The following is a 23,995-nucleotide window of genomic DNA, read 5'->3' as shown; positions in this document are numbered from 1 at the left end:
CTGATTTCAGCCTGACCCCAGTCCAGCAGTTACGGGTTTCCGGGTCTCCTCAAGAATCCCGCCGTCACCCACAGACACATCCATCCCAGTGCATTCCCTCAGAGGGGCTGAATTGTAGGGGAACCAAAGAAACCAAATCTAGTTCACATTAGGCTGATCTGTCATATCTAGTCAGGATCCATCTATCCCACCAATACCCTCACCCTGACTTTCCCCTCACCTTCCTGCCCTGGACACTCCACCCAAGGAAGACAGACCAGGCTCTGGACACTGGTCTGGGCTATCTCAGCACCTGCTTCTTCCACAGGCACCTTGGCCTTGAGGACTCCAATGGCCATGAGGCCGAACAGGTCTCCAGAGGAGAACACTGAGGGAGATGCCAGGAGAACAGAGCGGAAGCCCACGGTGAGAGGTGGAGGCAGCAAACCTGGGCTCTAAGCCAGCTCTATAAGAAGGACATGGCGCTGGTCCCTGAAGCACCACAGACTGCTTGCCTGGGCAGCTGAGTGAACTTCCCTGTGACCGTACACAGGATGGGAATGCCTGGTCCTGTCTGAGATGGTGGGGGTGGAGTGGGACAAAACAGGACACTAGCTTCGTCAACTGCTCTGTGTCCAGGGAGAGTTAGGAAAATGCTCAGCGTTTGTTCAGGTAAGCAGGACACAGTCGGGAAGGAAAGTCTTCATCCCTGTCTCACACAGACCATCCTGCAGCGTCAGGCTACTCCCTGCACAAAAGGTGGAGGAGAAGGCCCAGCTCTAAGGTCTGACTTAGATTAGTAAATCACTGATGAAATCTATTATTTTCCTTAGGCCAAAGATGCTTTCAAAGACATCTCCGTATACTTCTCCAAGGAACAATGGGAAGAGATGGGAGAATGGGAAAAAATCCGATATAGGAATATGAAAAGAAACTACGAAGCACTGATTGCTATAGGTAACAGGAAGTGCTGGGTGCCTGTGAGCTTGGGAAACATGAAACAGGTCTTCACCCTCAGTGTTCACTTGGACAGCTCTTAGGTAGCTTCATCTGCTCACAGTTCCCTTTTGTGTGGAGACTAAGGAAATGTTTACAGTTTTGTACCAAAGGGAGGTTGACCCTGCAGTGCAGAGCTCACCTCTTGCCTTATTCTAGATTCCCCCAGCCCATCCCACTAATTCCCTGACTTTGTGACACTTCCCATTTCTTCTATGCTTTGTTTCTCCTTCTTAGAACAAATGTTTTGCTTCTTTCCAGGTTTCAGAGCCACTCAACCGGATTTCATGCATCACCACAGGCAGGTCATCAAGCCCCAGGTAGATGACCCTGAGGATTCTGATGAAGAATGGACACCAAAGCAGCAAGGTGAGAGGCCAGGAGGATTTGGAGGTGTCTTCCTGAAACCAGCCTGGGCTTAGGTCTCAACTACATCTCCAACAGTAGTAGGGAAAACATAATTTTCAGCATTCCGAAGTGCTTGTGGCTGAATATTGACATTAGCCTGAATGAAGATGAATGTATAGGTTTTCCAGTGTAATTCTCAAAAGTTTTTTGGCTAAAATTTATCATTCTTTTTAAAAAGAATTATTTTTGCTAAACATTCTTAGTGAAAGGCAGTTAAAGAAACCTTAGAAATAAATTCACCAAACCGATTAATACTAATCTCATTGGTTATTGGATTAAATCTCTTCGAAGAAGAAATGATTAACATATTATGTCAAGATACATTATTTATGTATTTATATAAAACAAAACCTGTGATCTTCTTACCCTAAGGTTAAACTAATTCTATATTTTGATTCTGGGAAAGGGTTGGAGAGAACTATTTATTCTCCATGATCTTTCCCACATTTCACTGATCAGAGATGGCATCAGGTAAATAAAATGAAGTACACTTATTATAAAATAGAAGTGAGCAGCTCACTTCCTCTTCTGCTGCTCAAAGAGTTTAGAAGAGTTAATCTGCCTAGACTGGAGGAAACAATTTAGATAATTCTATGATTCTCTATCTATGGATTTCTGTTCTCCCAGATTTTTAAAAATTATTTATTTAGTTTTGGCTGCACTGGGTCTTTGCTGCTGTCCATGGGCTTTCTCTGGTTGCGGTGAGTGTCTTGTCGTTGCAGACCACGTGCAGGCTCTGTAGTTTGTGACACACATGCTTAGCTGCCCCGCAGAAAGTGGAATCTTCCTGCACCAGCCATCAAACCTGTGTCCTCTGCATTGGCAGGCAGATTCTCATCCACTGTGCACCAGGGAAGTCCCTCTGTTCCCTGAGGTTATTAAAACTAGTGAAAGGGACATGAAAAGCAAACATTTGGTTGTCTGCAAAGGTTTTGACATAAGGAGAGATTCTTCATAGGGAATACATACGCCTCGCTTCAGCATACGCCTGCACGTCTTTATTTACCTTTTTACCAATTTCTGAGTGTATGACACACTGTTGCTAACTATGTGCATGTTAGTGTTAGTGGCCATAGTGCTAATCGCTGTCATGTCTGACTCTGTCTACCCATAGACTGTAGCCCACCAGGCTCCTCTGTCCGTGGGATTCTCTAGGCAAGAATCCTGGAGTGGGTTGCCATCTCCTGCTCCAGGTGATCTTCCCAACCCAGGAACTGGGCCTGCATCTGTTGCATCTCCTGCGTTGCAGGTGGATTTTTTACCACTGAGCCACAGGGGATATATATACACATTGATGTACAACAAATCTGTAGAAATGATACATCTTGCATAACTGAAGCCCTAACCCACTGAGTAACAATTCTCCAATCCTTCCTCCTCACAGCCCTTGGCAACCACGATTTTATTTTCTGTTTCCATGGATTTGATTAATTTAGATACCTCATAGAAGTGGAATCGGGCAATATTTCTCTTTTTTGATTGGTTCATTTCACTTAGTAAAATATCATCAAGGCCCATCCATGATGTAGCATGTGACAGAATTATTTTTTAAAGCTTCAAAACATTCTGTTGTGTGTATGTGGATATAAGAGCTATAATATATATCTTACATATAGTCTTTATCTTTTATCCACCAATGAACATTTAGGTTGCTTACACATCTTGCCTATTGGAAATAATGAGGCAATGACCATTCATGTGCCAAATATTTATTCAATAACTTGCTTTCAACTTTTTATGGAAATACAATTTTGATGGGATTCCTAGATCATACAGCAGTTCTAATTTTCTGTGGAAACTCCATACTGTTTTCTAGAAAGCTTGCAACATTTTACATTGCCAACAATAGTGTATAAGTGTTCCAATTTCTCCATATCCTTACCAAGCTTGCTATTGTCTTCTTATACATATTGCCCATCACAGGTTTCAATTTGTGTTTCCCTATTGATTAGTAATATTGAGCATCTTTTCATATGTTTGTTGGCCATTTGTGTATTTTCTCTGGAGAAATGTCTATTCAATTCCTTCTCTCACTGTTAGTCAGCTCAGACTGCCATAACAAAGCAGACTGCATTCCTTAAACCACAGAAATTTGTTTTCTTACAATGCTGGAGCATGGAAATTTGATATCAAGGTGCCATCATGGTCAATCAGGTTCTCTTCGGGGCTTATAGGTAGCCTTCATACTGGTGTATGCTTAGTAACCCCTTATCAGATGCATATTTTACAAATATTTTCTACCATCCTGTAGGTGACCTTTTCAACTCTGTTCAGTGTCCTTTGCTGCACAGAGGTTTTAAGATTAATCTCATTTGTCTATTTGTACTTTGTTACTAATACTTGTGCACTTGGTACCATATCTAAGAAATCATTGCTGATTCAGTGTTCTGAAGCTTCACCCTTGTTTTCTTCTAAGAGTCTTATCAAGTCTTGCATTTAGGTCTTTCATCCATTCTGAGTTGATTTTTCTTCAAGATGTAAGATGTTCATTATTTTGTATATGGTTATTTTGTTTCCCCAGCACCATTCATTACAGGGATTAAACTTTCCACATTATCTTGACACCCTAGGTGAAGATCATTAGACCATGTATCCAAGAGTTTATTTCTGGCTCTCTATTCTGTTCCATTGATTGACATATCTGTCTTTATGCCAGCCAGCTTCCTCAGTGGCTCAGCAGGTGAAGAATCTGCCTTCAGTGCAGGAGACACAGGAGATGTAGGTTCACTCCATGGGTTAAGAAGATCCCCTGGAGAAGGAAATGGCAACCCTGTCCAGTATTCTTGCCTGAGAAATCCCCTGGACAGAGGAGTCTGGTGGGTTACAGTCCAAAAGGTCACAAAAAGTCAAGAAGAGTGAGCAACTGAGCACACATTTATTGCCAAATCTACACTCTTTTGCTTCCTGTACCTTTGTAGTATGTTCTGAAATCAGAGGCCTCCAGCTTTGCTGTTCTTTCTAAGATTGCTTTGCCTATTTGGTGTGCTCTGAGATTCCGTGTTAACTGTTGGATGGATTTTCTATATCTGAAAAAAATTCCATTGGGATTTTAATAGGAATTGCATTGAATCTTTAAATTGCTTTGGGTAGTATGAACAGCTTAATAATATTAAGCCTCCAAATCCATAAACTTGAGACACCTATCTATTTATTTATGTCAGATTCCTTTCAGCAATACTTTGTATTTTTCAACATATAAGACTTTCATCTCCTTACTCATTACTTCATTCTTTTCAATGCTATTATAAATAAGATTATTTGTCCAGTGGCTAAGACTCCACACTCCCAATGCAGAGAACATGGGTTCAGTCCCTAGTCAGGGAATTAGATCCCACATGCCGCAACAAAGACCTGGCACAAACAAATAAATAAAAATAAATATATATATTTTTTTAATTTAGCTCTTGACTATAGCTTTAAAAAAATAAAAAATAAATAGGGTTGTTTTCTTATTTTCCTTTGTGGAATGGTCATTCTTCATGCATGGAAATATATCTGAATGGTGATATTGTACGATGCAACTATCTGTGCAGGATTTTTGTGTGTGTGGATTTAAAGATTTTTGTGCACATAAAACCATGCCCCTGTGAACAGACATAATTTTACTTCTTTCTTTCCAAATGGAAGCCTTTTGTTTCCATTTCTAACCTAAAGCCCTGACTAGGAGTTCTAGTATCATGGTGAACAGAAATGTTGATAACGGGCATCCTTGCGTTTTTTTCTTGATCGTAGAAGTTTTCAGCTTTTCACTGATGACTAGGATGTTAGAGGTAGACTTTCAATATATGACATTTATTACATTGCAGTAACTTCCTCGTATTTCTACATTGATGAGTACTTTTGTCATGAAAGGCTACTAAATTTATTAGATACTTTATGAACATCAGATGAGGCACAGAAGAAGTTTCATAATTTTTTTTAATTTTAAGAAAATTATGTAATGCTCCCAGTGGAACCATGGGAGTTGATGATACAGAAATCATCTTCCATTCCTCGTTTGGTAATCACTGTCTTTGTCACTCTCTGGCTTAGAATTATGTGTCCTTAATTAGAATACCCAGAGCTTGGAAACATTTACCAACCAAAACACTGATTATCATAATTTTTTAGGTAAACCTTCTTCGATGGCCTTCAGAGTGGAGCAGAGTAAACACCAGAAGGTGAGTTTTTCCCAAATCCTGTTGCCAAAATATCCTCCTCATGGATCCAGTCACAGGTGAGAATAGGAGAAAACACAGAGATCCTGGAGACGGCTGCCTTCCTGCCCTGGATCTTTAGCACACTGTCTGACATCATCACCATCTTTACAGTTAGTAAGAACAACCACAGTAGTAGGCGGTTCTGTTGTTACATTTTTTTTCATAATATTTAAGACTTTAAGCATTTTATGTGAATAAACTTCCTTAAACCTTAAATCAATCCTACAGTACCTATAAATAGGTATATAGCTATCACCATTACAGATAACAAAACTGAGGTAAAAAAAAAAAAAAATTGATTATATGCCCAGGATCACAGTATCACTGGTAGTACAATCTAAACCAAAGCACTTTCTCTAAACCCCTTACAAAATGATTAAAGCTTCCATGGTTCTATGAAGCTTATTCATACATCTTTATATCATTCATCTGAGAGATGTTTTCAACCTCAGTCCTTTTGTGCTGTGCTAGGGAGGGATATGCTAAGACATCTGACTAAGGGAAGCTTAAGGACATGTTGGGCAGTTTGTAGAGTGGATGGTCCCAGATGAAGAAGGAGACAGGACCCCTACCTCAGAGCCTCCCACTCCAATAAGAGGAAGCAACTCGCAACCCTGAGAAGCCTCAGATTTATGACTGAAAAGCAACAAATAAGAAAATAACAGAAGGACTTCACATAGATTACCCACTTTTGAGTAGAAACTCATCATCTGGGCATCATTTCAAATGCTCATTCTTGCAGGAGGAGTAACAGCTCCCCCTCTGAGCTCTAACCAGGCAGCTCTCCTGTTTGGAATCATGTGTTTAGCCTGCCCCTGTGTTGTGAGCTTTGGGAGCCTAGCCCACACCCATTCATTCTCAGAAGTCCAGGCCCAGCTCAAAGCCCCTGAGGGCCCCTGAATGTTTTGTGAATGAGTGACTCCACATTTGAGCATTCATCTAGGAGTAGAAAAGTCAAAGGATGCTGAAGATAGTGTCTGTGAGCTAGACTTCAAATATAGATGCAGTTTAGGGAATAAATTGATACCAGGGATGTACGCTCACGTTCTTACTGTATTAAATAGCTCTCACAATAATTTGGTGAAGGTTATTAAATTTCATGTCCACTATAATATTAAGAATTAGCCTGAATACCAATTCATGGATCAGGAAACTGAGGAGAATCAGCTAGTCATACAGCCTTGTTCAAGGAGAACTGATGTGACCAGCTACTTTAATTCCAAACATTGTCTCTAGGACATGGCAACCTGCAACTTTCATCTCATTTTCTTTATTGTCTAAATGTGTTTCTGCCGATCGTCTTTTCTCTTCTTAATCTCACTGCTTTGTCACCTTATTTTCCAGATGTGTTTTGTCCCCTCTGTAATTTTCCATACTTCCTTGTCCATCAAAAGGCCACTAATTAATACAACCCCCCTGGATCTCTCTACGAGCACTTACCCTCTTCTTTCCCTGACCTCCAGCTATTCTCCCTGCCTTGTTCTCATTTTTATGCAGAAAGTTGAAGGGGAAGAACCTTAAGATATGAATTCTAGTTTTGATTCACTATCCACCTAGGTCCTTTTGTTACATTCCAGTGTTCAGGCCCCCCCCCCCCCCCCGCCCCCAAATCAGGTATTTCCAAGAATTGTCAAAGTATTAACTAAAATCATGCATGTCAAAACACTTCATAAAGTCCTAAAGAACTAAAGAAATGCCTGTTGTCTTTTACTCACATGGAAGAGAATGTCCAGGGCACCATTAAGTAAGGAATCTAGTTTGAAGGAATTGCTGGGAGCAGCAAAATCGCTGAAAACAAGTGGCTCCAAGCAGGCTCAGAAACCAGTGCCCCATCACAGAAAAGCAAGGGCCCCTGGACAGCACCCCAGACAAAAAGGCGGTAAGAGAAATTTGGGGACTTCCTCTAATTACTTCCTCTAATCCCTGTAGAAAAGCTAATAAGTGTGACCTAGGTGTGTGACATGGACTTTGGGTAGGCGGGGATTTAAGCTGGACGGATCTGAGTCATGAAGTTAGCACTGGGGCCTTGGGAAAATCTTATACATTTTCTGAGTTCCTGATTGCTATGTGTAAAGTGAAGATAAGGATACATAACTCATACAGTGCTTGAAAGCCTTACATTAAATGCAATAGTCTGACACCTACAAGTAGTTCGATAAACCCAGCTGTGATGATGGGAACCGAGCTTTGTTAGTGTTTATGCCCAGACCTCTGCTCAGTGCCTTACGTGTCATGTGCCCTTAACATATATTTTCTGAGTAGATGTGTCAGTGAACTATTTCCTAAGTAGGAAGGTTTGGAAGTTAAACCTACTAATGGGAAGTGCAGGATGCTATCACTGAACTGGGCATCTGTGGTCAGTGGAGCCTCAGTCTCCTGAACCTGTAGTTAAAGGGACAAGAAGCAAAGTATAGAGAATGGACTATCTGGTGGTGAATGTTATGCCCGATGTCCGAATCCCCGAGCGGGAAGAGAGAGAAGGCTTCCAAGACAATGCAACTCGCAAAAAGGGAAGTTTATTACTGTCTCGAGCCAGGGCCTTCTGCCACAAACATCACAATGGTGCAGGGTCAGAAAGCGCCGAGCTCAAGCTTGTTACACAAATTTATGAGATATGCAAAAGCGGTTAGTAACTGGCTTAAGCGGATTGGTTACATGTTTGCAAAGCAATTCTATCCGTACAGACTTTCGCGGGCTTTTCAGCTCTCCCTTTGTTCTTACTGGGCGCATATTGATTGGCTGGCTCCAGGTTACTTGATGGGGGTAGGGAATCTTACCATTTCGGGGGAAGCTAAAACTTAGGTCCAGGCCGCCCGTCATGGTATTAACCCTGGCAGCCTCACAGTGAAGTGATTAAGACTCCATGCTTCCACTGCAGGAGGTGTGGGTTCCATTCCTAGTCAGGGAACTAAGATCCCACAAGCCATGCAGCGTGGAGAAGAAATAAATAATGTATCATTAAAAAATAAAACTACAAAAGTAAAAGTTTGAAAAATACATGTAAGAAAGTTTTAACAAAGTGCATAGTTGGACAGGTAGGAGATCTCACACTTTCCAATAAAACAGGGACTAACTCCCCAGATCCCACCGGCCTTGCTTAGCTTCTGTTTTCCATCTTAGAACTCAGAAGAAAAGAGACTGGAGTGAAGAGGTACAGTTTACGAGAAAGAAAGGGCCACATATACCAAGAGGTCACCGAGCCACAGGATGACGACTACCTCTGTGAGTGACCCCGCTGGCCCACTCACGGAGAAGGGGCTACGAGGCCTTGGTCCACTAACCTCACCTCACCGTTTGGCCCCCCGTCCATCCCCTTCCTCTATGATTTGGGGTGCAGGGTCGAGGCCAAATGCCATGAATGCCCCAGTTCTTTCTGAAGGGTGTTACGACCAGCAACATCACGATACCTCCTCTCATCCCTGCTCTCACCTCCAGATTGTGAGGAGTGTCAGAACTTCTTCATCGACAGCTGTGCTGCCCATGGGCCCCCAACCTTTGTAAAGGACTGTGCAGTGGAAAAGGGGCATGCCAATCGCTCAGTCCTCACTCTGCCCCCTGGGTTGAGCATCAGACTGTCGGGCATCCCTGACGCTGGGCTTGGAGTGTGGAACGAGGCTTCCAATCTGCCGCTGGGCCTGCACTTTGGCCCCTATGAGGGCCAGATCACAGACGATGAAGAGGCCGCCAACAGTGGATAGGCCTGGCTGGTGAGAAGCACCTGTTTCCCTGTCCTCTGGGCTCTAACCGCTTGTGTGTGGTGGGGGGTACTTCATGTCTACATGCGAGGACGCAGATGGTGATAACACGGTCGGCAATGCCACAGTCAGCCCTGTGTACTGTGTGTCCTGGGCGTGAACACAGGACTTCCCTCTAAAGGTCAGAGGAGAGGTGGGACCACAGTGTAGAGACACTCAGGACCTCCATCTAAAGGTCAGAGGAGAGGTGGGACCAGTGTACAGAAATTCAGGACCTCTATCTAAAGGTCAGAGGAGAGGTGGGAACACCTTGGTACAGACTCACAGGACCTCTATCTAAAGATAAGTGGAGAGGTGAGACCACAGTGTAGAGACACTCAGGACCTCTATCTACAGGTCAGTGGAGAGGTGGGACCACAGTGTACATACACTCATGACCTCTATCTAAAGGTCAGAGGAGAGGTGGGACCACAGTGTACAGAGATAGAGGACCTCTATCTAAAGGTCAGTGGAGAGGTGGGACCACAGGGTACAGAGATAGAGGACCTCTATCTAAAGATCAAGGGAGAGGTGGGACCACAGTGCACAGACACTCAGGACCTCTATCTATAGATGAGAGGAGAGGTGAGACCACAGTGTATCGACACTCAGGACCTCTATCTAAAGATCAGAGGAGAGGTGGGACCACAGTGTAGAAACACACAGGACCTGTATCTAAAGATCAGAGGAGAGGTGGGACCACAGTGTACAGACACTCAGGACCTCTATCGAAAAGTCAGAGGAGAGGTGGGACCACAGTGTACAGACACTCAGGACCTCCATCTAAATGTCAGAGGAGAGGTGGGAACACCATGGTACACACTCACAGGACTTCTATCTAAAGGTCAGAGGAGAGGTGGGAACACAGTATACAGACACACTGAAGTGACTCCTCCCTTGTGGAGCCCTTGCCTTCAATTAACCAAGAGACTCAGACTTGGAATGATGAGTAACGGGCTTACCGTGGGGTCCGACTGGCAGGTGAATCCATGCAGGCTGGAAAGCACCAATGACTACAGAAGGAAATAGCTCTTCTATATCTTCCTACCAAAAAACAAATAAAAGAAAGAGGAAAGCTTGTAACTCTTTCTCTGACACTCAGATCACCAAAGGGAGGAACTGCTACGAGTATGTGGATGGAAAGGACACGTCTTGGGCCAACTGGATGAGGTGAGTGCAGTGAGTCTGCAGTGTGTAGACATTGAGACTCCCTCCATCCCACGCGCCTTTCCTTCTCAACCCGGCTCCCTCAACAGCTTTCACATCTTCCTTCCTCTTTTCCCTCCATATCATGCTCTTTCATTTCAAAAGACACTAGAAAGAAGGAAATAAAAATATGGCATGTGCCGTCAAGATACAAGTCTATATGCTGAAAAAAACTGGTGGACTTGAAAACAACTTGAGGAGTCTAGATTCACCAGGGACACTTTAACTCACTTAATGGACACTTACCACGCACTTTATGTTTCGGTTTAGACAATGAACTTCGTTACTGAAGCAGATCACACAACCCATGTCCTATTGGAGAAAATACTGCAAACAGACATTAGCCAATTGATTTTAGGAACAGTAACCTTATTTTTCCTATCTTTGAGTAACTACACAGCGCCAGGAAAACCTAATACAGGAGACCTTGACTCTATGTGGGCAACAACCTCTTCAGGCTTGGTTCCAGTGAGAAGTGGGCCCTGAGGCCTCAGAAGGAATGGGAGGCAGGATGGCCCTGAGTGGGGCCATTCTCTGAGGGCCTCCCTTTCATCAGGGCAGGCAGACAGTGAACACAGTATTACTGTTCCATGTCTCAAGCTATATCAGAGCTCTCTCCAAGTTTCTGTGGGAGGGGGTGGGGAAGCGAATAGGACTCTGTATACACATGGGGAGATGGGAGAAAGCCTCGGGAGAGAAGGCAGGCTGGGGTGAGTGCTGAGGGCTGCGTGTTAGCCAAGGAGCACCAAGTCCTGTGGATGAAAGAGAACTTAATTCAGAGTTTAGAGGAGCTGGAGGTCACCAGCCTCAAGGACAGTCCAGGTGGAGATGAGTCTGGAACTGGGCTCCGGAAAATGGCTAATTAGGTAAGGAGAGAAAAGCATGGGAATTCACATGGCCTGGTCGAAGGTGTGAACAGAAGGGCCACATGAGGGGCGGCCTCAGAGGCGGAAGGCAAGGAGCTGGGCATGGTCGGAGAGTGGAGGACACTCATCACCTGAGGTTTCTTTCCCTTCCCGGCCTCGACCCCAGGTATGTGAACTGTGCCCGGGACGATGAGGAGCACAACCTGGTGGCCTTCCAGTATCACGGGCAGATGTTCTACCGAACCTGCCAGGTGGTCAGGCCGGGCTGTGAGCTGCTGGTCTGGTACGGGGACGAGTATGGTCAGGACCTTGGCATCAAACGGAACAGCAGGGGGAAGAGTGAGCTCACGGCCGGGAGAGGTGAGTGTCAGCCCTCTTCCAGCACCCCACCCCATCCTGGGAGCCTCCGTGGTCCGATTTCGAAGCAGAGGACAATCCAGTGTAAAGTCAGTAGAGTTGCAATTAAAATGCCTCAGAATTTGATTCTTTTCATATGATTGTTAGAAAAATTTTTATATTAAAAATGCTAGTTCTAATTTTTAATATTTCATGCAAAAAAATGTGTAACATCACCTTCTGCAGAAAGGCTGAGAAGCAAAAAGCAACATTTCTAGCACCTATGAGCTCTCGGCCCTTTACCTATTTCTTCCTCATTTCCTCCCATTTCTCAGCGACACATGTACAGTGATGTGCATTCAGTTACTGTTCCAGTCTGTTGTCATGTGAGTTCATCCTCTGTGCCAGACAGGGCTCCACGCACCGAAACAGACAGAACCACTGCCCTGGGGCAGCAGGGGCTTCACACCAGACAGGGGCTGGTGCTCTGAGGAAAACCAGCGCAGGGAACGTGCCTCGGGTCAGCGTGAGCAGAGGGTGGGGTGTAGTGCAGGACGGTGGGGCAGGGTCTGTGCACAGATAACACCCGTGGGTAAGGATTCCAGACAGGAGAGCAGCCAGTGCCTCAGATCCAGGGCCGGGAAGAGAGACCATAACAGGGGTCATGGGAGGAAGCACAGAGGACGAGAAGGAGGCTGGATATGACACGGAAGCCTGAGGGCCTGTGTCCACATGCAGGCCCTAGGGGTCCTCCTGGGTGACACAGAACAACCGCGCGGCTTTCTGCTGCAAGCAGCATGTTCTCTGTGCTAAGACGATGCTTTGGTTCATTTTGGGGACGAGACATCAGCGGGGAGCCCCCTCAGAGGTCAGTTCATGAGGGGAGAGTGGGCTGGCTGAAGATGCTTTCGAGTGAGGATGTGAAGAGTCTGGCTGGAGATGTATTTTTAAATAGGGCTTCCTAGTGCACGTTAAATGGACTAAGCCTGAATGAAATAAATGAGGTATGAGTACTGGTGAGGCTTGAGAAAGGATATGCTTTTATTTTATGATTTATGGGTAACTGAGACAGTAGCAATTTGTGAACCTGTTTGGGCAGCAGGAGCCAGAGACCTGTAGTCAGTGGGACCTGGGCCGCTCGGTCTCATCCAGTCTCAAACCCACTTCCTGCAGAGATCGGCACAAAGGCTGCTCTTTGAACAAGGAGCCACAAAGTCAGATTTACTCACACCTGAACTAACCACCCCCTGTGCTGCCTCCCATATGCAGAGAGCTCCAGGCCAGGCGCCCCTAACTTAATAGACCCTTTCTCCTCACAGGGAGCCTCTCAGGAGATTTCATCTAAGGCATCAAGTCTTATCCCTCAGTAGGGTAAATACCTGTGGCCACTGTGACATGACTTTTCAGATACTTACACGCAAGGAAAGTCCCTACAGATCCACCTCTATCAGGAGAGATGCTGCCTCTGATGCTGCTGGAAGGTCCCTATCTGGGTGATATGGAGAAAAGGCCCCTGATACCAACTTCCTGGATTTCTGTAGATGTAGAGAATAAGAGTGGAGTGGAAACGTGGACTACAAACAGACACCCGATGGGAGACAAGTCGTGCACTGTCAACACTTAGATAATTAGTGAGGCAGGCCTGACCACGGCAAACCAGCTACCTGAGCAAAAGCTTCCTCTTTCAGCAGAACCGAAGCCCAAGATCCACCCATGTGGCTCCTGGTCTCTGGCCTTCTCCAGTCAGAAATTCCTCAGCCAAAACACCCAACGCAGTCACCCCTCTCAGACCCTCCTGAGACCATCTGAAAGAGACCTCCTCCAACCAGAGGATCCCTGCCCAGGCAATCAAAATCAGCAATATTCAGATCCACACAGCCCGAGCGACAAACCTGAGGGTCACAAGACCAAGGCCAGGCCCCAACCGTTGCTGAAAAGTGTAAGGCTGAAGAGAATTTCAAGGGCCTCTTCCTACTCAACCGGAGGACAAATGGGGGGTTCTGGGGTGCATGAGAGAATGAAAGACGAGCCCAGCACAAGCCAGAAACTGAATCCAGAGGACACAGGCACATTGCTCACTGGGGCAGGGGTCTCAGGGATTATGAGGGTCACGTACAGAGAGTGCGGGCAAGGCTCGAAGGACAGGTCAAGTCTCAGCACACACGAGAGGACACACACAGGGGAGAAGCCCTATATTTGCGGGGAGTGTGGGCGAAGCTTCAGTCAGAAGTCAGATTTCATCAGACACCAGAGGACACACACAGGGGAGAAGCCTTATGTTTGCAGGCAGTGTGGGCGAAGCTTCAGTCAGAAGTCAGCCCTCATCAGACACCAGAGAACACACACAGGGGAGAAGCCCTATGTTTGCGGGGAGTGTGGACGAAGCTTCATTCAGAAGGCTCATCTCATCTCACACAAGAGAACGCACACAGGGGAGAAGCCCTATGTTTGCGGGGAGTGTGGGAGAAGCTTCAGTCACAAGTCCGCCCTCATCACCCACCAGACGACACACACAGGGGAGAAGCCCTATGTTTGCAGGGAGTATGGGCGAAGCTTCCATTGGAAGTCCGTCCTCATCAGACACCAGAGGACACACACAGTGGAGTAGCCCTATGTTTGTGGGGAGTGTGAGTGAGTCAAGACCAACAAACCACACCTTAGCCTCAGGAGGATTACTGCAGCCACCCCATGCCTCAGCTCTAAGGGGGCCTCAGAGGAGGTCTGTGACCCGTTACTGTCCCCAGGAGTATGAGGAGAGACTTCCCAGGTGGTCCAGTTGCCAAGACTCCAATGCAGAGACCCACGTTCAATACCTGATTGGGGAACTAGCTCCCACAGGCTGCAACTAAGACACAGCACAGCTGAATAAATAAATATATGATAAATAATTTAAAGAAAGAGAGTGATAAGCACAGAATTACTTGTTAAATAGACCTTCCACTTTGGTGACAGGAGAGGAGGCAGATAAACAGCAGAGGGTTTCTTAAGTGTTCTGGAGATGTTCATGCCAATTGCCTTCGTGGTTTTTTATGTCTCCTCTTCTAATAAATTTTGTCTCCAAACAAATCTGAAGCCCAGACTATGTACTCATTCCCCTCTTATCACTGACAGCAGTGGAGTCCAGTCGTAGCTGAACCCCTGGGAAGGCATAATTCTGGAGCCAAATCAGTTAGGTCACTGGACAGTCAGTTCCTGGGTCCAGGGAGAAGAATGCAGAGTGGAGTCAGACTCACCAGGGAAGGGAATTCCCTGGCCTCCTGGGAAGTGGGGCCTCTCCTCCTTATAGACCCCGACTCTCCTTTGGCCTCTCCTAGTGGCCCTCTGGTTCCCTCTGACTTCTGTAGCCGCAAAGGTGAAGGCCATGTGCACATGTGTGTGTTTGCAAGCGCCTGTCTCAGCATGGGCCATCTGGTCTCTGCCGCCCCCTCAGGGTCATCACAGCATCTGGACTCCAGATGCGACCACAGGGGTCCAGTTCTCAGCCCTGCCCCCAGCAGCTGTGTGAGCTGGGGCAAGATGCTCAACCTCTCTCTGTCTCTATTCTCATCTGTGATACAGGGTGGGAGCACCAGCATTTTGATCTGATGCGTAAGCACAGGCAGAATCTGGCAGAGGCTGGCTGAGAACGCAAGCCACACCTTTGCTTTCCTTTGTGTTTTTTCTTTAATCTTGTTTATTTTTTAATAGAAGGATAATTGCTTTACAGAATTTTGTTTTCTGCATGTCCTCCAGCCCCCACACCTTCCAGGTCTTCAGAGCTAGACGAGGAAGGGGCCGTTGAGGCACTGGGCTGCCCTGATGAGGGGGTGTGAGGTTAGGGGTGCTAAGGGAGGCCGACCTCCCTTCCCACCCCTGCCGTTCCTGTTGAGCTGGGCAGCCCTAGGGCCCCTCCACAGACAGGCAGTGCCCACAGTTATACCCCTGCCGAGAACAGAGCCTGGAACCGCGTTTGCAGGAAATCCCTGTCCGCCCCCATCCCACCCCCACACGGAGGGTCCTTGAAGCCCACACCGCGGCTTCTCTGCATGGGCCTCGTACCTGTGCCCGTGCGCTCTGGGCAACGCTGTCGCGACCTTGAGATTCTTAACCATGGAGTAGTTCATCCTTACACTTCCCTGTCATGAGTGAAGTCTGATGGGCCCCGGGGTGCGCTGTGCACAGAGCAAATGCACACACATCACGGGTCCCGGGGTGACCAGGCTGCACGAGGGGACAAGGTGGGCACAAAGCCCCCCACCCTGGGTGAGTGAGGGTGGGGACAGTACCAGGAAGCCACGCTTGCTCAGACCCGGAACTGAGCTCCGACACAGAGTGGGGCCATGGGGTTCTTAAGGTCGACCACACCCTCCCCTCTGTGAATGACCTCTGCCCTGGCCTGATCCTTCCAGAAGGGGTTCCGGAGGCTGAAGTCCACCCGGCCACCAGAAGACACCAAGGGGAGAGTGGGCCACGGGGCGGGGGGCGGAGGGTGCGAAGTCCAGGACTCGGGGCAACGGCCCTCAGTTCCCTCCATGTGCCAGGCTTGTGAAGCATCTCTACATGAACCGCGTCAGTAATAACCACCCACTATTATTTTCCGGTTTCTATGCTTTCTTAAAGGAATGCGTTGGCTGTGGCTTGGTTTCCCTACAGGAAGCGAATCCACATAAACTCCCCATCTTCTGTGGCTTCAGTCCGGGGCCACGGGAGTGAGAGTTAGGGGTGGTGTAGTCAGAGGGGCTTCAACTGAAAAACGGTGGGATCCAGAAACCTGCAGGGGCTTCTCAGCTGCACCTCCCACCAGAGCTGGGCCTGAAATCCCCTGGACGGCTGAACAGGTCAAAGCTTCTCCCTCCCCTCCGCTCTCCTCCCCTCAAAAACCTGACTCTTGGGGCCAGCCCACAACACTCCCAAATCCCCCATCACCCCCAGCCCCACACAGGCCCTCCCTCACAGAAGGGGGATGACCTGGATGGTGGCACAGATGGTGTGTGACCCCAGAGCTGGGGGTCTCAGCTGACCTTGAGCAAGGGGGTTGATGCGTTACACAGCCTCCCAGCCCAGGGAGCTGCCAGCAGACACAAGCCATGATCTGAAGCGGAGCTGGGAGATGTGGAGTGGGGATGCGAGCGCTCTGAGGTCCCATCCTGTCCCCAGGACAGCAGCCAGGCCCCACCTGACACCGTCACTGCCCTGCACGGTCACACAGGACACCAGCAGTCATGGGACGGACAGCCAGCTGCCTCCACCGCACGCTCCACCCTGACCACAGCGGCCCCAGGGCTGTACCAGCCCCACCTGTGGGCGGCTCTGCTTGGCTGCCGGGGCTCGGGGACCCTGGGTGAGTCGGTGAGGGCAGAGCTCCAGAGGCCAAGCCTGTCTTCAGCCACCAGACCTGCCCTGCTTACTGGACTCATGAGCCCAGCCAGTATCTGAAGCCAAGATGCCTTTGGGAGAATGACACCCAGACGCTGACCTCAGAGCTCAGAATCCTGAAAACTTACTAAACAGATTATTTATAGCCTTTTTTTAAAATGAGATGTTGGCAGGAAGCAGGGAGGGGAATGACTCCCTTGGTGGTGCTGTGGTTAAGAATCCACCTGCCAATGCAGGAGACACGGGTTCAGTCCCTGATCTGGGAAGACCCCACGTGCCGTGGAGCAACTAAGTCCGTTCACAACGACTGCAGCCCAAGAGCCTAGAGTCTCTGCTTCCCAACCAGAGCAGCCGCCACAGGGAGAAGTTCTGCGCAGAAACGAGAGAGCAGCCCACATGCCCGACAGCAGAGACAAGCCCACCCAGCAGCGAAGACCCAGCAAGCCGAAAATATATAAATAACCTTGCTTTAAGTAGGAGATCGCAGCATTCTCTGATGATCCAGAGGCTAGGACTCTGAGCTCCCAACACAGGGGGCCATGTTCAACCCCTGGTCGGGGCACTATTTCCCACATGCTGCAACTGAAGGCCCTGCATGACACAGCTAAGACCCAGCGCAGCCAATTAAATGAATACTTAAAAGTAAGAGGCGGTTCATCTGTCACCATAAAAAACTGCGACATTTTAGGGAACGGAAAAAAAATAAGAGCTTATTTTTCAAGTGCTCATGGTTGATTGCAAAAATTTTCTCATAATATGCAGCTGTTAAAAAAAAAAAAAAAGAAATTTAGAAAATACAGAAACTAAAACCCACCCATAAATGTGTGGGGAACATCAGTTACTGCAGCATGCGGCCACCACACACGGGAACACACGTCCGTGTTTTTCTTCTACAAAGAAGCTTTCAGCCTCCACCCCCCTTCCCACCAGCCTCTGCTCTGCTCACCAAGAAGACTGCGCTTTTGCCTCGTGACTGGGGGGTTTCTGTTGAACTCAGAGAGGTGGAGGAGCAGGGCTGTGTGGTTGGGGGCACCGTCTGGCCTGCAGTGAGGAGAGAAGGGCCAGTGCTCCCCCTCTGGGCCCAGTAACTCCAGGAGCCTCGGGGAGCCGCCCGGGAAGAAGCCTCTCAAACACCTTCCCCGCAGCATCCACAGTTACAGCACGTCCCACGTCTCGGGGTTCAGCTGTGGGTTAACAAGTCCTCTCTTGTTGGACAGAAAAGTGTTTCCCCAGAGAATCCGCCTGGATCTCGGCCTCGGTTGGTACAGATGTAACAGGCAGTGCGTTCAGGGCTCAGGGGAGTTAGTTCTGAAGCTCTCTGGGTTTAGGGATACAGCACGTCCTCACCTCCACCCCATCCATGGTCATGGAGCCTTCTCTTCCAGAGGAAGGTGTTTGGCAACATCAACCACAAAGACACATACTGAAGAGGAGCAAGGCCACGGCAGGCGGGGCTGGGTGTTCCTGGGGGAGCAGAGGGGACTTGGACACTCCATGCTGGACCCCTGCCTCACCAGCTTCTCCTCCTTCTCGCTGGGCATGCAGCTTTCACCTGCTGGGTGTCCGCAAGTGAGGGGCTCCCAAGACACCAAGCTGGGGTTGGCGATGGGGGAGCTGGATGCCAGGGAACCCGAGACGCTGCAGCAGGGCAGTGCACTGTGGACGAGGGCCGGCCTCACTGACCGGTTAGGCCCTGTGCGTTCAGGACACCCTCTCTGGACCCCGGATGGAGGTGCTGGTGCCCCCAGGGCTCACCTGGGTCTCAGGAGGTGGAAGAGAGACCGGGTTGTCCTTCCCACCTCCTGCCCAGAGAATGACACAGGCCAGTTCCCAATAGTCAGAACAGGGTGGGCAGAGCGAGTCTTGCGTCTCACAGGGTCCCTGTGAAGAGGGGTTCACTGCTCCCTGGATCCCTCTTGGCTGGTTCTCCTTCTGTGTTGTCTTCACACCAAATCTCACAAGGACGAGGCAGTCCAGGTGCCCACAGCATCACTTGCCCAGGTGCTGACAACCCTCCTTATTTATTATGGGCAGTGAGACAGGGTGGCTGGTGTGACGCTCCCCTGGACCACAGAGGAGACCCCCTAGGTTGTGTTTCTTCTACTCCTGAGACCCAGGAGGGCATTGGGGGCAGAGCACCTCCAGCTGGGGTCTGGAGAGGGTGTCCTGAATGGACAGGGCCTAACTGTCCAGTGTGGCTTCATGGGGTACGGGCAAGAGGGGTTCTAACTGCTTTCTAAATATTTCAGACAACCACTGAGTTCCTTCTGGTTTTTGGCTTCAGATCTTTTTATATTGTCCATTTTCAGTGTCTTTATTGAATTTGTTACAATATTGCTTCCATTTTATGTTTTGATTTTTTGACTGCAATGCATGTGGGATTGTTACCAAGTCCAAGCTCGCTCTGCACGCCTCACAACAGGGTGATAAATCAGAAGTGAGGTGCTGAGCAAGGAAGATGACTTTTCTTGGAAAGCTGGCAGACTGAGAAGATAGCAGACTGATATCTTGAAGCAACTATCTTATCAGGGTCTGGATGCCAGTGTCTTTCATAGAACACAAAGCTGGAAAGTGAGGAAATAAAGTAAAAAGGCCATTTATCTGGCAAATATCTCCTGGAATGGCCAGCCTCTGAAGGAGATGTGTTACTTTCTCCCTCCTGTACCCATCCACAGGTGGACAGGTCCTGGACAGAGGCAGAGGGGTGGGGTTTGCTGAGGTAGGCCATTATGTATGGACAGCATCCCTGTAGCAAACAGACCAACAGGAAGCAAAGGTTAAAGTAAAACATTCAACATGGAGTCAGATTTTGTTCTTCCCTGTAACAATTCCCAGTGACAGCATCCATTTCACAATCTTATGGGAAAACGGGTGATGAGTGTTCTAATTGCCCCACTAGTGGCATCTTTTGGGGAGTGCCCACCACTGGTGCCAGTGTGCTGAACATTGAGATTTGTCTTTGTTGTTCTTTGGAAAGTCTTTACTTCATGTGTATAGACATAATAATATTATAATACAGGTGTTGAGAGTTGTTTTATACAGTAAAAATATTTTAGGACTTCAAAACCAGGGGGTAGCATCTAAAGTTAAGGAACTTAGCACTTTTCTATGTGTGGGGAGATGCACCAGCCATCTCACTGAAATCATCCCCTTTGATACACACCTTACCACCTGGGACCAGCATCCTGACTTCTGCTTCCTGAGTTTCCTCGGGGATCACAGTGGGGAGTGGCTACAGTCTGATGGCTGCTGGAAAGCAGGTATTCTTCTCTTTCCTGAGGTTCCTCAGAGCTCACCATGAGAAGTGGCTTCAGTTTGATAGCTTCTAGAGAGTAAAAGGGGGAACCTGGGTCCTCATTGAGATCATTTCAGCAGAGACAGCAAGCAGGTCCCGTGACTCCAGACAACATTCCAACGTTCAGGCCTCAGCGTTCACCCTGCAGGATCTACAGCCGTCAGATCAGCCACCATGCTCTGCACTTAGCTGCTGTCTAGCCCTGAAACCTACACTGCAGAAGGCCCTCTAAATGTGGCGTCCTGTCCAGCAAAGTCTCAGTCACACCCTCCAAGCCTGACCGAGGCCCAGCTTTGCTGAGAGGGTCTCACTGGGGACCCAGGTTCCCCCTCCTGCTCTCCCACATTCCATACCTGAATGGGGAGAAGGCAGGGGCTGGGGGCACAGTGCCTCCAAGCAGGTAGGGCAGACGTTCTCCCATCGCCCCTTGTGGTCCATCCCTGGGAGCACAGTCTAATGTCACTTTTAGCAGCAGAGGACATGTGCCCCCAGATCCGGCCCACTCTCCAGGGATTGTAAGCTGTGAGCACTAACACAGGAAACCCCGAGTGACCTGCTTAGGCTGGAAGACTAGTTCCTGGGATGTGAGCTGAAGTCTGAAAGTAGCTTCTCATTGGGATTAGCCTTCTCCAGACATAGCTTGGGGGCAGCAAGAGTGCAATAAGTGGCCCCCAGATGGGGCAGCCATACAGTGCCTCTCGACAGCCCTGTGGAAACTGTGCACCAGAGTGACCAGGAGCCCACATTCACCCTGCAGATGGCTTCTGAGAGGTCAGTGACAGACTAAAGCAACCATGAGCCTGTACTCACATCAGACAGCCTCTGAGAGGTCTGTGACAGACCAGAGTGACCACAAGCCTGCACTCACCCAGTGGATGGCCTCTGATATAGGTCTGGAAGAGACCAGGGTGACCACAAGCAGGCACTCACCCAGTGGATGGCCTCTGACAGGTCAGTGACAGACCAGAGTGACCACAAGCCTGCACTCACCCAGCGGATGGCCTCTGACAGGTCTGAGACAGACCAGAGTGACCACGAGCCTGCACTCACCCAGAGGACAGCCTCTGAGAGGTCTGTGAGAGGCCAGAGTGACCTCAAGGCTGCACTCACCTAGCGGATGGCCTCTGAGAGGTCTGTGACAGGCCAGAGTGACCACGAGCCTGCACTCACACAGCGGATGGCCTCTGAGAGGTCGGTGACAGACCAGAGTGACCATGAGCCTGCACTTAACCAGCGGATGGCCTCTGACAGGTCTGTGACTGACCAGAGTGACCACGAGACTGCACTCACCCAGCGGATGGCTTTTGAGAGGTCTGTGACAGGCCATAGTGACTACAAGCCTGCACTCACACGGCCGACAGCCTCTGAGAGGCCTGTGACAGACCAGAGTTCCCATGAGCCTGCACTCACCCAGTGGATGGCCTCTGAGAGGTCTGTGACAAGTCAGAGTGACCACAAGCCTGCACTCACCCAGTGGATGGCCTTTGAGAGGTCTGTGACAGACCAGAGTGACCACGAGCCTGCACTCACCCAGAGGACAGCCTCTGAGAGGTCTGACACAGGTCAGAGTGACCACGAGCCTGCACTCACCCAGCGGTGAATTCTTGCCTGGAGAATCCCATGGACAGAAGAGCCTGGTGGGCTACAGTCCATGGGGTCACAAAGAGTCAGACACAACTGAACACCTGAGCACACACACACATGAAACAGAAATGGACTCAGGGACAGAGGGAACAGACTGGCGCTCTCCGAGGAGGAGGGGGCGGTGGAGGACCAGAGTGGGAGGCTGGGGTCAGCAGATGTAGCTTTTATAAGTAGAATGGATAAAGAAGGCCCTGCTGCATAGCAGAGAACAATATTCAGTATCCAATGATAAACTACATAATAATACTTTTAAAAAGAATGTATATATCTGTATAAGTGTATCCCTGAGCTGCGCAGCAGAAATTAACACATTGTAAGCCAGCAATAATTCAAAGAAAAAAAAAAAAATACTGATTAAAAAAAAAAAAAAAAAAAAAACAGACCCTAGCCAATTACAATAGACACTCAACCCAGGAGCACCAAGTCCCGTGCAGTCAGAACATGGACCAAGCAGTCAGAAGAGGGGCCGACAGGAGACAGGGTCCCACGGCGGCCCACAGGCTGGCTGGGAGCCCTGGGCGCCGTAAGTCACAAGAGTCGCTGGAGGAAATGAGAACTCTACCCACACGACTCCCCCTCCAGCTCAAAACAAAGTGGCTCTGCTTCCCCTGACCCCTTAACTGAGGGGCCCCGGGACGCCCTGGCTTGGTGCTGGGACCAGGAATGTACTGGTCAGACCCCAGTGCAGGGGAGGTCTGTGAGGGCAGCTCTGGAGCGGGTGGGCCAGGATGAGCGCAGCAGCTCCGCCCGTTCCTCGAAGGTCGGACAAAACAGAGCCCAGGAGGCCGGAAAGTGTCCTCATGGAGGGCAGGACCCACGTCCGTGCCTCCGCTCTCTGGCTGAGGCCCAGCGCTGGCCCCCTGTGCCGGTCTGCAGCGCGTTCTGCACACGCCCTGACGGCTCAGCCACTGAGCCCCAAGGAGAAGGCTTGTGATGGCAGCCATGCGCACAGGCACCAGCAGCACTGACCATCTGGCTCCCGGCCCAACAGCGAGGTCCAGCTGAGACCAGTGAACACGTGGTCAGCGGTGCTCCAGGGTGGGCCCTGTGTCACCAGTAAATGGCAGTGTCACGATGCAGGCCAGCAGGACTCAGCCTGGCGGATTGCTAGACTCAGCGGGGACACACCGACCCATGAACAGTCCCGGCCCTGGGTCAGGCAGACACCCGAACAGGCAGACAACTGCAGAGAGCAAAGTCCATGGAACAGACAAGGAGCAACCGTCCACGGGCAGGGAAGGGTCCCCATCTGAGGGGGTGCCGTTGGGAACCCCCAGCTTAAGCATAAAGGTGGTAGGAGGTGGTAAGAACAGACTTGGAGCTACTTTTAAGTCATGCAGGGCAGGACACGCAGGTGAGTGAAGGCCAGGTGGAATGTGCCGTAGAAAACAGAGGGTATGGGGAACAGACGGGCTTGGGTGGAGCTGAGCCCAAGGGGGCTGGGAGTCCGGACTCAGAAACCCTGTATGCCTCTCTCCCGGCTCGGCCTCCTAATCTACTTAACCCCCACTCTGCAGCCTGACGCCGCCTGTCCTCCGCATCTCCACACTCGGACCGTCCACTCATTCACAGATATTTGCTTAGCACCTGCCTCTGGCCAGGTCGTGTTCCAGGCACGGGACAGCCGTGAGGAGACAGACAATAACCCCAGTCCTTGGGGAGCAGAAACTCTACCAGAGGCCAGATGCACCGCTCCTGTGACCGGGCCCCGGCCTTGTCCCCCTCAGCCACCGGCCAGCCCTGCTGGAGCTCCGGGCCCAGATGCAGTTCTGTCTGAGCATCCCCCCTCCTCCAAGAAGGCGCCTCTCTGGACTCGCCGCCCGTCATCCCCTGCCTCCCCGAGTCCTGTGTCCTTCTCAGCACAGACCACCATCTGAAACGGCCTCCCCACCACCTGCGTGACCTCAGTGTACCTGGCGATCTCACGTCCTCGGTGAAGGAAGGTCCCAGCTGCCCTCACGGCTTTCTGCTGAGTTC

General features: G+C 49.4%; 1 pseudogene; it reads left to right on the top strand.

The window, feature by feature from the left end:
• Positions 1-336: 336 nt before the first annotated feature.
• On the top strand, positions 337-23,920 carry LOC133041726 (histone-lysine N-methyltransferase PRDM9-like; annotated as a pseudogene).
• The last annotated feature ends 75 nt before the right edge of the window (positions 23,921-23,995 follow it).

The sequence above is a fragment of the Dama dama genome, chromosome 1, assembly GCF_033118175.1.
Source record: "Dama dama isolate Ldn47 chromosome 1, ASM3311817v1, whole genome shotgun sequence".
Taxonomy (NCBI): Eukaryota; Metazoa; Chordata; class Mammalia; order Artiodactyla; family Cervidae; genus Dama; species Dama dama.
This window is presented reverse-complemented; position numbering and strand designations above follow the sequence as displayed.